We start from the raw sequence: 13241 nt of genomic DNA, 5'->3' as shown, positions 1-13241 counted from the left end.
TTTTGGAAAATCATAGATCTGTTTTAGTAGGTTAACAACGAATCCAACACAACAAATCCTACTGAAATCCGTTAACGTTTGATAGGTTAATTGATAACCTAAAAGAACCCGTAATATGAATGTATAAAACGCACCCCTTAAACATGGATGTTTGGCTGATTTGATGGTTAGGGTTTGTAGGCGCTTGGATTCTGAGTTCATTGATACCTAAATCATGATGTTTCGTTAAGAAACAAAGGTTTAATTGTAGATCTAAGATATGTTGACTGTGGGTGTTCTTGGCGATTTTGACTTTGACCCGTGAGTCAAAGTTGGATAAGACTAATGCCATTCATAATCTTCAGATAACGAATTAGTTCGCCCATGTTGAGATAACAAATTAGTTAACGAATTCGTCATGGAAAGGTAACGAATCAGTTCCCCAGTTCTTTATGATTAGATAACGAATTAAGCGATTCGTTACTCACCCAATTCATTACGTTAAGATAACGAATCAGGTCAAGCCAAGAAAACCAATTAGCTAACGAACTAAGATAACAAATTAATTTGACGAATCAGATAACGAATCAGGTGATTCATTACTCACCAATTCGCTAAGTTAAGGTAACGAATCGAGCTATGTTCAGATAGCGAATTAGGCAGTGTTCAGATAACGAATTAGGCTTAATTCATTATGGAGAATTAGTTAACGAATTGGATAACAATTTAAAATCCTAATGGAAAATGTGTTAAGACAGTTAATGGAAACACCATCTGCTCTAGTGTAACAGTTGAGTTTTAAATGGAAACAAGTTAATATATGTAGACGAACAGAAAACCCCCATAACCTATGAACCCTAGCTTCTGAAATTGATCACTCCACGTTATGGTTGATTAATTTAAGTTAGGGTTATTGATTAAGGGTTACAAACGATCAAATAGCAATGTTTAATTACTAGTTGGGACAGGCGATTGATGATGAACGCCAAGGTGAAGCCGACGACCAAGAACACGATCGGGATTGAAATTTAAGTAGGCTATATTGCAATTGATTATGAGGCTTAGGTTAACGAGGTCCAGAAGAAGGTGTATGCAAGATTGATTGAATTTCCATGAACTCTAACTGGTAAATCCCTATATTTGTATGAACGGTTTCATTAATATGTAAATCCGTATCTTATTGACCTAGTGTTCCAAATTCATTACGTCGGTGTGTTCATTTTTGGTATATGGACGATCTCCTAATATAAATTCTATGTTTAGAATGATAATTATGCCTCAAGAAATCAAAAGACGGATATTCGACCTAACTAGCTTTATATAATACATGATTATAATAAACCTAATAACCAAGGAGCTGCCACTCTCTCTTTTCCCTCTCACTCCAGCCGCCGATCACCCCTAGTCCCGCCGGTCGGCGCCGCCGCCTCCACCGTCCGGTTGCTGCTGCCACTACTGTGAAGCTGTTGCCGCTGCTATGAGGCTGCTGCCGCTGCTGTCCAGCACCTGCACACCACCGCTGCCGTTGTCTTGTCCGTCCGCAGCCATCATCGCTATCACCGTGCACCGCCATAGCCGGAAATAGTCTCGTGTTGTCACCTAGCGTTGTCTGTTATCCCTCGGTGTCTCAACCGGTTTCGATAACCGAGGTATAAAACATCTATCTTTAAATCTATGGCTGTGATTTATTATCGTGCTCGTATATGTTGTAACCGGATCCGAGTTCGGGTTTCCGGTTCTCTTTAATCATTTATTTTCGGCTGCGTTTTTGGTTCGTTTTATATATTAATATGATTAATATTTATTTAAACTGGTCTAATACTTAAAACGGGTTAAAATTGTTTGACCGTTTGTTCCGAACCACCGTTGAAACCCAACAGCCTTAACGAGTTTGTACAATAAGCTTGGTGAAATGGTGCATGATTTAAGAAAGTTTTATGAAGATGGCTCCACAATCGGGTTTAGCGTCATGGAATTCACTAACATGATGCTGTTGGATGGTTGTTTTATTATGTATTGCATTGCATCCATTTTTAGCAGGAGACTTGAATATTGGCAAGAGTAGAAAAACTATGAGTATGCATTAGTTTATCAAGATTTCTTCTTGTTAGAAAATCAAAGTCCCTTTAAAGTTCTATGGGAAGTGAGGAGGTTGGTTGAAATACAACAAGAGGATTTTATATATGTAATTCAAGCATTTTCCTATTTTAGTATTTTAGTGTATAGGAGGCCGAAAAGATTCAAATGGTTAGAATCAATACTTCATATCCTAAATGATCAAACTTAGCGAGAAGAATTAAAATGCTTACATGAATCCCTAGACACTTTTATCTGCCACTCACCCGATCATCTTCTCCATATTCTTCATCATAGACTTTCTTGGAACATAAAATCAGAAGTTCCCACATTAGAAGATGTTCTTGAGAATTATGCCACTTGCAATTTTCGCAAAGCTAGTGAGCTTGTGGATATAGGGATCCATTTCAAGCCAAGTGGCACCATGTCATTTGCTCGCATTGGGTTTTTCAAAGGCCGTTGGGGATTCTCCGCAAATGTAGCACCCCTTCCAATAAAAGTGAATGATTACTCTAAGCTTGTGTTGTAACTTGATATCGTATAAAACGTCCAGGTACTCAATTGTTGATTCATGGGTTACATCGTATGTAAGGCTTCTTAATTCTCTTATTGATGACATTGGCGATGTTAAGGTACTTAGAAAAGCTTGGGTGCTTGAAAACATGCAAGGGAGCGATAATAAAGTCGCGAAATTCTTCAATGAACTAGGCACTAATCTTCCGGTAAATTGGGTTGGTTGAAAACGGGTTTATGGGTTTGGGGATTTGAATCATTAATAATATATATTATTAGGCAGATTTACATTATAGCCCTTGGACTATAGGTGTGGGTACAATAATGAATTAAAACTATGTTTATGGTGGAAAATATACTCAAACCAAAGATATAGTGTTTACTTAAATTAAAATAATAATGACTTGACAATGGCGATGTTTTGTTTATTAAAATTGCTCGAAAACGAAAACGGGTCAGATATTGATTTTAATATATTATATGGAAAACCGAGTTGTTACAAATTTGTCATATGCCGTTTCGGGCTACCGTAAAAGATTTTCAGTGATAACGGTACACAGTTTGCGGATAACAACCCTCAAGAGTGGTTCGCGGAGCTACAAATAAAACAGGTATTCACAGTGGTAGCACATCCGCGGGTTAACGACGAAGTAGAAAGAGCCAACCGTACCATATTAGAAGGAATCAGGTCCAGATTAGGACTAGAACAAGACGGATGGGTAGACGAACTGCCACATGTTTTGTGGGCATACAGAACCTTAAAGAGTAGAAGCCACGAAGAAACCCCGCTCAGCCTCACCTATAAGACGGAAGCAATGATACCGGAAAAAAATGGACTCCCATCCACGAGAGTATTGTTTGTCGAGGAGGACAATGATGTAGAAATACGCTTGAATTTATATCTGCTAGAAGAGAGTTGGCAGCAATTAAAGAAGTAAAATACAAGAGCTAGCTCGAAAAGTATTATAACAGCATAGTCAAAACAAGCACGTTCAAAATTGGGGAATACGTGTTCCGCAACATAGAAGCATCCAACGTAAAACCCCAGGGAAGTTAGCACCCAAATGGGAAGGCCCTTATATAATTTCCCAAATACTAGGTAAAAGGCGCTTATTCCTTAGAAAAATTGGACGGGTCACCATTCTCGAGAACATGTAACACGACACAGATGCGAAAATGTTACCTTTTAAAACTATGTACCAAACGGGCCAATGGCCATTTTACTTTTGAGTTAATAAAATCCTCTCTGATTATTTATCTTTTCAAACATATTCTTATGACGTTTACAAACAAATTCGTAACAAAAGAGAAAATATGTAAAGATCAGAAAAAATAAACCAAGCGGATTTGCTTATTAACATTAATGCGGAACAAACAGTCCACGATAGAAAGGCTACAAAAAGAGGAGCCATCGGAACATCAAATTCTGCATCCAAAGAGTCTTAACCAATCACCGTCACTAAAAACTAAACAAACATTATGACCTCAGTCATAATCCACCATCTCCTCCTCTTTATGCTCTTCCTCATCATCACCATCGTTGTCGTCGCCATCATGACCGCCACCAGAAGACCCACCAAGCCCAGTATAAGCAGCCTTCAATCGATCAAACTGTTAGTGCACGGTTTTGCGTCTTGAGTCTTTGTATTTAACGTTAACGTATTTGTCGTTTTGTTTAATGTAATAAACAATTAATTTATCTTGTTAGTTCGTTAATGTAATGTCTAGTTCGCTAAGGTTGTTTAGCGAACTAAGACTTAAGTTAAGTTTCCCCTGATTCGTTAAGGATGTTTAACGAATCAGGGGGTGATTCGTTAAGTGTATTATTTCGTAATGTATGTAACGAAGTGGGCTCTAGTTCTTTAGGGGATGTTAATGAACTAAGCCCATCTTCTATTTATAGGTGAACACTGTTCACGTTTAATTTAAGTTTTTGAGTTAATTAACGAAGTGCTGCTCAAACTCTCTCTCAATTCTTCATACTGATAATATTAATATACAATCAATACATAGAAATATATATAACGTATTAACGATAGATCTATAGCAATCATGAACTAGATCCTAATATAGGTTAAATTATATACGATTCAGATCTACTATCTGTATTAAGTTAGGATAATCAACGAGATCAAACACAAACCCATCAGGTCTCTTGGCTAGCTTGTCAACAGTCTTGACGATACCAAATGACAAGCTGTCATACTTCACTTGCAAATCATTATAAATCTTGTCGCAGTCGATATCATGCAAAGGCAAGTCGGTCAAAGGGAGATCAGCAACGGCGAGTTGGTGAGCCTCATCAAAACCAGCTTTGCATCCAGATTCACGCGCAGCTACCAAAATCTCCGCGACGCAGTCAGTCAGCTCACGACCATCCTTGACCCGCTTAACAATCTAAACAAAAAACGAAAGAATTAACGAGTATAGGTGAACATATTAAATTGTATCCATATGTAGAAGTCATACCTCGCGGACGAAGTTGGTCATAAGCCATTTCTGATCCGCTTGCAGGGTCTGGACGGTGAGGTCACTCATGCGGAGCTGATCCGCTTAACCATATCTAACAGCTTCAAGAATCGCATTTTCACGGGCGAGCTTCTCGATCTGCGCATCCTTGGTGGCCACTCCCGCTTTCAGCCCATCAAGCTCAGCCGACAGAAGAGCAAGCTCTTCATCTTTCTCTTGAATAACCTCATTCGGCCAGTCAAAGACGGGGTGAGGTCCAAAATGAAGAAATATATCCTTCAAAACACCATCATGAGCCGCCACTTGCTCTCATAAAGCAGCCAGGGTGGAATTATAAACTTCTTACTTAGCTTCCACCTTCTAAACTCTCTCCCGGGCGCATAGCAAGCAAGCATTCTCGCGCTGACAGGAATCCTCCCAACGTTTCACAGCTTCACTATGCGCCGCTTGGGTAGATGCTAAATCCTGGAGAGCAGTGGCTAGATTCCACTCAGCGGTACGAACCTCCCGGCGGTGCTCTTCAGCTTCATTCAACAACCTCTCTCGGTCAACATTCAAAGCAGCCCAATCATCCTTCATTGCTATCCACTCATTAACTATTTCATGAGTCGTAGAGAGTGAACGAAAAGTTCCGCATATGTAGTCATCATAAAGGTTACCCTGAGCACGGCCACGTTGATACTCAATTTCCGCGCCGGCTGGGGGGGTGGGAATGAATGAGAAAATCTTGGCAGACACCAATATCTTGAAATCGAGATTGGTGTGACATTCATGATAAAACGAGGTACACTATATTCATTACGTAACAAGTAAACGATAAATCGGTTAATTCGTAGTGCTTAAACGAATAACCGACCGATACTAATTATGACCCGTATACATACTGAGGGGTCATATACGAGTTATATATATATGTTATAGAGGCTAACATATTGATATTTAGGCTCCAGTACGTTTAAAACTCTTTAAACGAAAAAGGTTTCGTTTATCGATACGCTATAAGCTTAAACGCAATCGTTAATGTCAAAACAAGCATTGTAGCATCCGTTAAGCCGAAAAAGATTTATAAAACACTTATATGACATGTTCTAAGCAATCCGTGAAAATATTTTGGAATTTTACAACGAGTCAGTACGTTTTTCTTATTTTACAAAAATAAGCTGAAAAACACTCGTTTTTACGCTATTTCTTACACCCGAATTAATTTTCTTGCGAAAAACCGGACCCGAACTAAATTTGAAATGGGCTTTTCATGTTTGGGCTTGTATGGATAGTTTAATGGGCCAAAACAGCCCATTAAGGGCCTTTATTGAGTTCCGATCGGCCAAGAAACAATGCACCCCACATGTTTTTCTTTTATAAAGCTTACTCCATAAGCTTTGTTATTCATTTTAACATATAACAAACTTTGAAGTCCAGCAGCTCTAAACCCCTGTGCTCTCAACTTCCTTTCAAACCCTAAGGTGAGATCAAATTCCATAAAGTTTTAACAAAGTTTGATGTATACGATTAATATATAAACATGTTTTAATTAGTTTTAAACATGTTTAACCATCCAAAAACCCTAAAAATCAAGTAAAATTATGTGTTGATGTTAAACATGTTTACAAACCTGGAACATATACTTTTTTGGTCAAAAACGCGGATTAGAACATGAATACAACGTTTTTACGGTTAGAAAGTTCGGTTTGAACCCAAAACCGAAACCCTAATTATCAAGGTTGTTACATGGATGATTTATGCTTGGTTTGATGTTATATGATATGTAGATATACTGAGTTTGCAACCGAGACTCGGAAAGTCGTTTAAGCTAGCAAAATTCATCGAAAACCGACAAGGTAAACCCGTAATACTCGTTTAGGGGCTGTTTAGTATTAGGTTGTGACTTGCTTGTTTTTAGCTTGTGAAAATTTGCAAGAACATTAGGGATCATATAAATGAGTCCCTGTTCAAATTTGGTAATTTTTCGATAAACGGAGAATATTTGGTGAATTTATTCCCGTTTATGAGCGTTTATTTGTGAAAAATAGCTAAACATATTGAAAAATTATGAAACTTGGTTTTGGAGTTTAATATGTGATGGTAAGATCACTGGTAAAGTTTGGGAATCATTGGAAATGTCTAAGTATGGTTTGTGCGATCATGGCTTAACCGAATTTTAACAGCCGAAAAACGCACAAAAAGGCATTTTGTCAAACAAGTTAGGTTCTGGAAATTTTGCAGGGGCTATGTAATAACATTAAGGCCATTGGTAAAAATTATCGGATTTTTCGGAGGTCGTTTGATATAAACGGGCCATTTATTACACGATTATAACCTATAAAATGAATTTTTATAAATAAATAAATAATCATAAAATTTCTGAAAATATTTTTATAAAATTCTCCATGTCTTAATGTATTTTTACAAAAATTTACATAATTTATATATAAGTACATATTTAGTTATGATTAATCAAAGATTTAAATTATAATTGTTTTAACGAAACCGGCAGTTTTGTGTTTAACGGACTGACTGGTATGTCAAAATCTCAAAAGTGGCCAAATATCATATTTTTGAATGATATTAATAAAAACGAACTTTTTACGAAAACTCCGGACAATTCGGGTGAATTGTGCGCGTTTTGTATAATCAAAACCGTGTAAAAACGGAAACGAACCCTGTAATCAAACCAGACACCGAAACTTTAAAATCCTTTCATAAATCAAATCATTTTATCAATCAATATATTTACTTAAGTTTTATGTGATCTTACCTAATCCCGAAACGTATAAACGATCAACTGAGCTAGGCTCGGAAAACGGTGAAACTGAGCCAAATCCAGTTTTAAACATTTCATAGTACACAACGTCACAATCTAAGACTACGGTCATGTTCTGGGCCTAACAGCTATACCCAGATTATCTATACAGCCCGACTTAGCTTGAACACTGTACTAGTATTAACGATACGATACCGTTTATAGGAATCAGGCTATAAACGAGACATCTGACTATTTGATACGTGATTTCTGTGCGAACTACGATAAGGTGAGTTTCACGACCCCCACTTTCTAAACTGTGTTACGAACTTTTGGGGTGAAAAGCATGTTTACATAAACTGTTATACTTGAAAACGTGTGATGATGTGGATTATCTAAGTACTAACACTTGACAAGTCCCCACAAACACAAGTGATTAACTTCGTGCCGGTGGCGTGTGGATAGTACTATCGGTTTGACAAACCCAACTGTGACAGAGCCGGTGGGGTAAGCCGGAACATATGTAAAAACCAGTTGCACATTGTCATTATATATTTACATACTGCTATGTGGTGTTAGACATAGTACATACATGGGGCAAATTGGCTGTTAAATGCCAACAGGAGTGCATGGGCAGGAGAGGCCATGCAGTATAGCTCGTTTCGGTTTCACTTGTGGCTTAGTATAATGCATCATACACAGACATACATACATTCACACTGTAAACTTTACGAACTCGTGAACTGATTTCATTGATACTCGTGAAACTTGAAACTCACCAACTAGACGTAGTTGACCCATTTTAACATGCTTTTCAGGTAAAGCAAAAGTGGAATGATTTGCTTACATGCTTGGTGTTAGGAAGAAAGTTGAATAGCTGTGAATAGACGCTGATATAATACTGTATAAGAAGCTCGTAAACCGGTTATGTGTTTTTCTCATCTAGTTTGTAAACTTAGTACCAACCCATGTATTATGATGTAAATTAGTTTATGAATTTCTTTATAAACAATGTTGTTGATACCAGTTTTATCTGTTACATTCCCGTATTACGCTTCCGCAACTACCTAGTCGGGGTGTGACAATTGGGGAGTAAGACCCCAAAATGAAACATAAAACTCACTATCATCGCGGGGATGATAACTAAAGAAAGGACCTCATCTCCCACCACCACCATCACCACTTCCACCGCCATCAGGATCACCTCCACTTCTGCCACCCCCACCGGTAGGAAGGTCAACTTGAGTAATGGAAGAGGGATCATTGAATACGAAGGCGCAGGTGGACGATCACTAATAAAATCATCATGCTCTTGAATAATCTTCACACGTCCTTCTTCAATGCCCGCCTCCCTCATGGGAGAAGGAGAACGAGATGACATAGAGACATACTGACCCCCCTTAAAAACTGGAGGCGGACTAGAACGAAGAGAAAATTTTCCTCTTGAGAACAGCTCCACCGGAAGATCCGCCAACCGTTTTCATTAGAGAACCTACCCAAAAACAAGTTTTAAGGTAAGTATACGAGGAAAAACAAAAGTTAAGAGCACAAGAAATACCATCGAAAGATGCCGATTTTCGAATAGGAGAAAGAAGATCAAGGTTGAGCGAGCTTTCAGAAGCAGCGGGCTCCGCTGAAGTCTTTGTGGATTCTCCTTGGGCAGGATCAACAATGTGACTTTCTCGACGCTTCTTATTTTTAGCGGTCTTCTTACCTAAAGAACAGGTAAGGTCAAAAACATCTTCCAGAGACGGACCTGCCAAATGGAAATCGTCATAACCGAGAGAGTGGCGCGGGTGATTCCTTAGACTCTTCACTAGTCAAAAGGATCACTTGCACACCATCCACAGCTATAGTAGTTAAAGGATGATGATTAAGAGGTGGCTCACTAGCACCCTCAGCACCAACTAGAGGGAAAATGAATTTCTCACGTGTCTCATCGAGAATAGGATTTTCCCCTTGAAGTAAGTCTTGGCGAGTCATTATGTCGGGCCCATCCTCAAAGAGAGATTTTATGACGCTACCCATAGCTAAGAAAGCAAGGAACGAGTCAGAAATGAAAAACTAACAACAAAGGAAAAACGTAACACTTACATAGGTCATCGCGAGCATAGATTGGAGTCTTCTTGGGCCAAGACCAAATTCGAATCATTCCAGCAGCGACCAGGGCGAACTCCTTGATTAAGCAAAGGTGCGTCTCCCACGTAGTCAGAGTCTTGTACCAGTATTGATCCTGGTAATCACGCGGATGCTCATCCTTGATAGGTTCAGACGGATCTCGATAGTTCATGGGTATTGGAATCATACTTGTATTGATAAAGAAAAACCTTCGTTTCCACTCTTGAAGGCTTCGCAGGGCCTCTCCAACACACTCACTACAACAAAATGGGCTTTGTAGTATGCACAAAAGCGTCCTAAAATGCTATTTTATAGGACCTTTCATTTAATAGGACCAACGAGGAAAGCGTTTCATGTAAAGGGGTCGTAATAAGTCTCAGAACTCAAAAAGCGTTCTGATATCCCAAATAAGATTATGAAACCAATTTTATGGTCGCATAATATATCCATTAACAACCCAAAAAGCGTCCCAATAAAAACATATTAGGACACTTTTACAATGTTTTAACATGTACTTACCTACCTTTAATCTTTTGATACACATACAAGCGTCCTTAAAAATTAAATTATAGGACCCTTATGATGAAACATCATACTACCAAGAAAAGGGTCCTAATATCCCAAACAAGATTATGAAACTAAATTTTATGGTCGCATAATATGTCTATGAACAACTTAAATAGCGTCCTAAAAAACATTTTATAACACTTTTACAATGTTCTAATGTTTAGTAGGACAAAAATTTGTAGTCCTAACAAATCATATTATACAACCCTTTTTTAAAAGTCCACACACACAATTTTACGATACGGTTATAGACATCTAAATAATTGTTTTTATTAAACAATAAAAAGAACATCAACATATATACTCCTAATAATTATTGTGTATAACATCACTATTGAAAGAAATAAAACTTCATTATATTAAATAAGCTTATTCATAACAAAAACACTAAACATAATTAAGTTATAACATTATCCAATATAAACTCTTGTAACATTCAACAAAGAAATTAAAAACAATAAAAGAAACAAGCACCATAAAATCCCGACTCATCATGCGTCCTCAATCCTCACGAACTACCTACAAATAAACCATCCATGTATAAGCATTAAGTTCCATGTTAATAAAATTACTCATATCCCAAGTTTAACAATACATACCGAGATGAATGGACAAGGCCATGCGATGGATGAATCGATACAATCTTGAACTGTTTTGATAAGTATATACAAAAGCAAACATATATTTGATCACTATGTAACTGGTCAGTTTAGTATTCCATAGCCTTGAACACTCGTTCTGATATAACAAGTTCGTGTTTGAGGCACAATGTGAGTTGAGACGTTTAAATTTTATAGTAACAAATATAATTATTATAATAAATTGTAGGTTCCCAGCCGGATCTACACGAGATATCGCGTTCTACGTAGGTGCGGAATCCCTACGTAAGACGTTACGAGCGTAGAAGACAAAACGATTAAACACGTTACAATAAACACAAACCCGTTATATTGCAACCGTAAACACGTGATACAAAGATCACAAAAATACAGACTCTCTCTGACTCGTTCTCTGAATAATGAACTCGTTCTTATTATCTATCTAAGCCGTAACCTAGTTTATATAATCACGACAACTTCGCCTGGCATGTTCAGGCGAAGTTGTCACTAACTTCGCTTGTCTAACAAGTTCGCCCATATCAGCGAACTTGTTAGCAACTTCACTTACATACAAACTCAAATCCAAACGACTCGATTACAGACACTAGACACTGAACTACTGACATCATGTACCAACAGACTCCCCCTTGGCAGTAGCTTCATCTCTTTATCTTCAAGCACGTGTCTTGTAATCTTCAACGACCTTGCATCTTCATCTTCAAGCATGAACTCCTTCGCGTACACAAACTGATACAATTCTTTGATATTTCTTCGCTTCGTCTTTCCAAGCAGGAATATAAAAGATTTTCTTCTCATTCAGCACCTGCAGATCAGCTTGCGACAAGTTCACTAGATGCATCGGATCATAAACTCTTAGCAGCTCTTGTTCATCTTCGTCTTCCATCACTGCTTCAGCTGTTTCACAATCAACATACCACCACTTTAGATCTTTGAGCACATCCTTGGGCATCTGTTTCATCGGCACTTCTTTAAGGCACCGGATCGGCTTATACTTCATAATCATCCAAGGTTTACCATCAGCTCTCAATCCACGATCTTTGTCTTCGATAAGTTTTCCCTTTTGTGGTTTCAACAGCTCAAATTTCTTCTCTTTTATACTTTCCTTCCAAACAATCTTCCCAATAACTCTAGCCATATTATCATCACTTCGGTTTATCAATCCCAATCTGACTAAGTCTTTCACCTCACATTCTGGCAGTGTATTCAACGATCTTAAAAGTCTTTTGAAGTACTGAACACCATCATACCTCTTAATAACAAAGAGCCTCAACTGCTCATCGTATATCCAGCAAATAATCCCCTTTCTCCTTCAGCATAGCCTCTAATGTTGTAACTCTTCTTAAACATTGTAGGGACCGCTGGTTTCTTCGTTTTGACGAACCACTGAGCATAGCCTTCTTTCCATCTAGGCTGCTCTTCCCATTCAGTCTCATCATTCCCAATCTCTTGACTCATATCTACGTTCTCGACTTGCGGTATCTCATGCTCCACATTCTCCTCCACTATCTCTCCCTCTTCAATATCATTATCAATAACTATCTCTTCACCAATCTTCTCTATCTCATCACTCGGTAATACATCATCATCACCTATATAGTCATCATCCATCTCCTCAACCTCCACTACCACCACATCATCATCACCAGCTGCAGTTGTCGACTCCCCCTGAGTTGTGGAAGTCCCAAGAGCTTGTACAGTTCTTGGCAACTCACCACCTGCACCTTTCGATGCATTGGGATCATCGTCTCTATCATTTCGTCTCTTGGTCCTCAACTCATCGCCTTTACAGCTCGTCTCCCCCTGAGATGCCAAGAACTCCTTCAGAGCATCTATGATTTTTCCATGTTCTACCAGCAGGGACGACTGCATCTGATTCTCTGCAACAAGGCGTTGAATAGCCTGGGTCTGGATAAGATTAATCCTTGACTGCTCTGCCACGACCCGTTCAAGTGCTGCTATTCGTTCTGAGTCTGATAAGGTTGCATCGAAATCAAACCTCAGATGTGATATATCTTGAGTGTACTGAGGAGGGATTTCCGATGTAACCGGGACCTCAGAAGTAGACGTAACCGCAGGTGGTATCGTCACCGATAACCCTGCAGTGGCCACAACAGTCGACTCAATAAAGTGTGCCACGACCTCCGTTGGAGTAACAGTCG

The sequence above is a fragment of the Bidens hawaiensis genome, unplaced genomic scaffold (assembly GCF_021521415.1).
Source record: "Bidens hawaiensis isolate Kalapana, Puna unplaced genomic scaffold, B.hawaiensis_p1.1 tig00030208_1, whole genome shotgun sequence".
Classification (NCBI taxonomy): Eukaryota; Viridiplantae; Streptophyta; class Magnoliopsida; order Asterales; family Asteraceae; genus Bidens; species Bidens hawaiensis.
The sequence above is the reverse complement of the archived record's forward strand: the minus strand, read 5'-3'. Positions refer to the sequence as shown.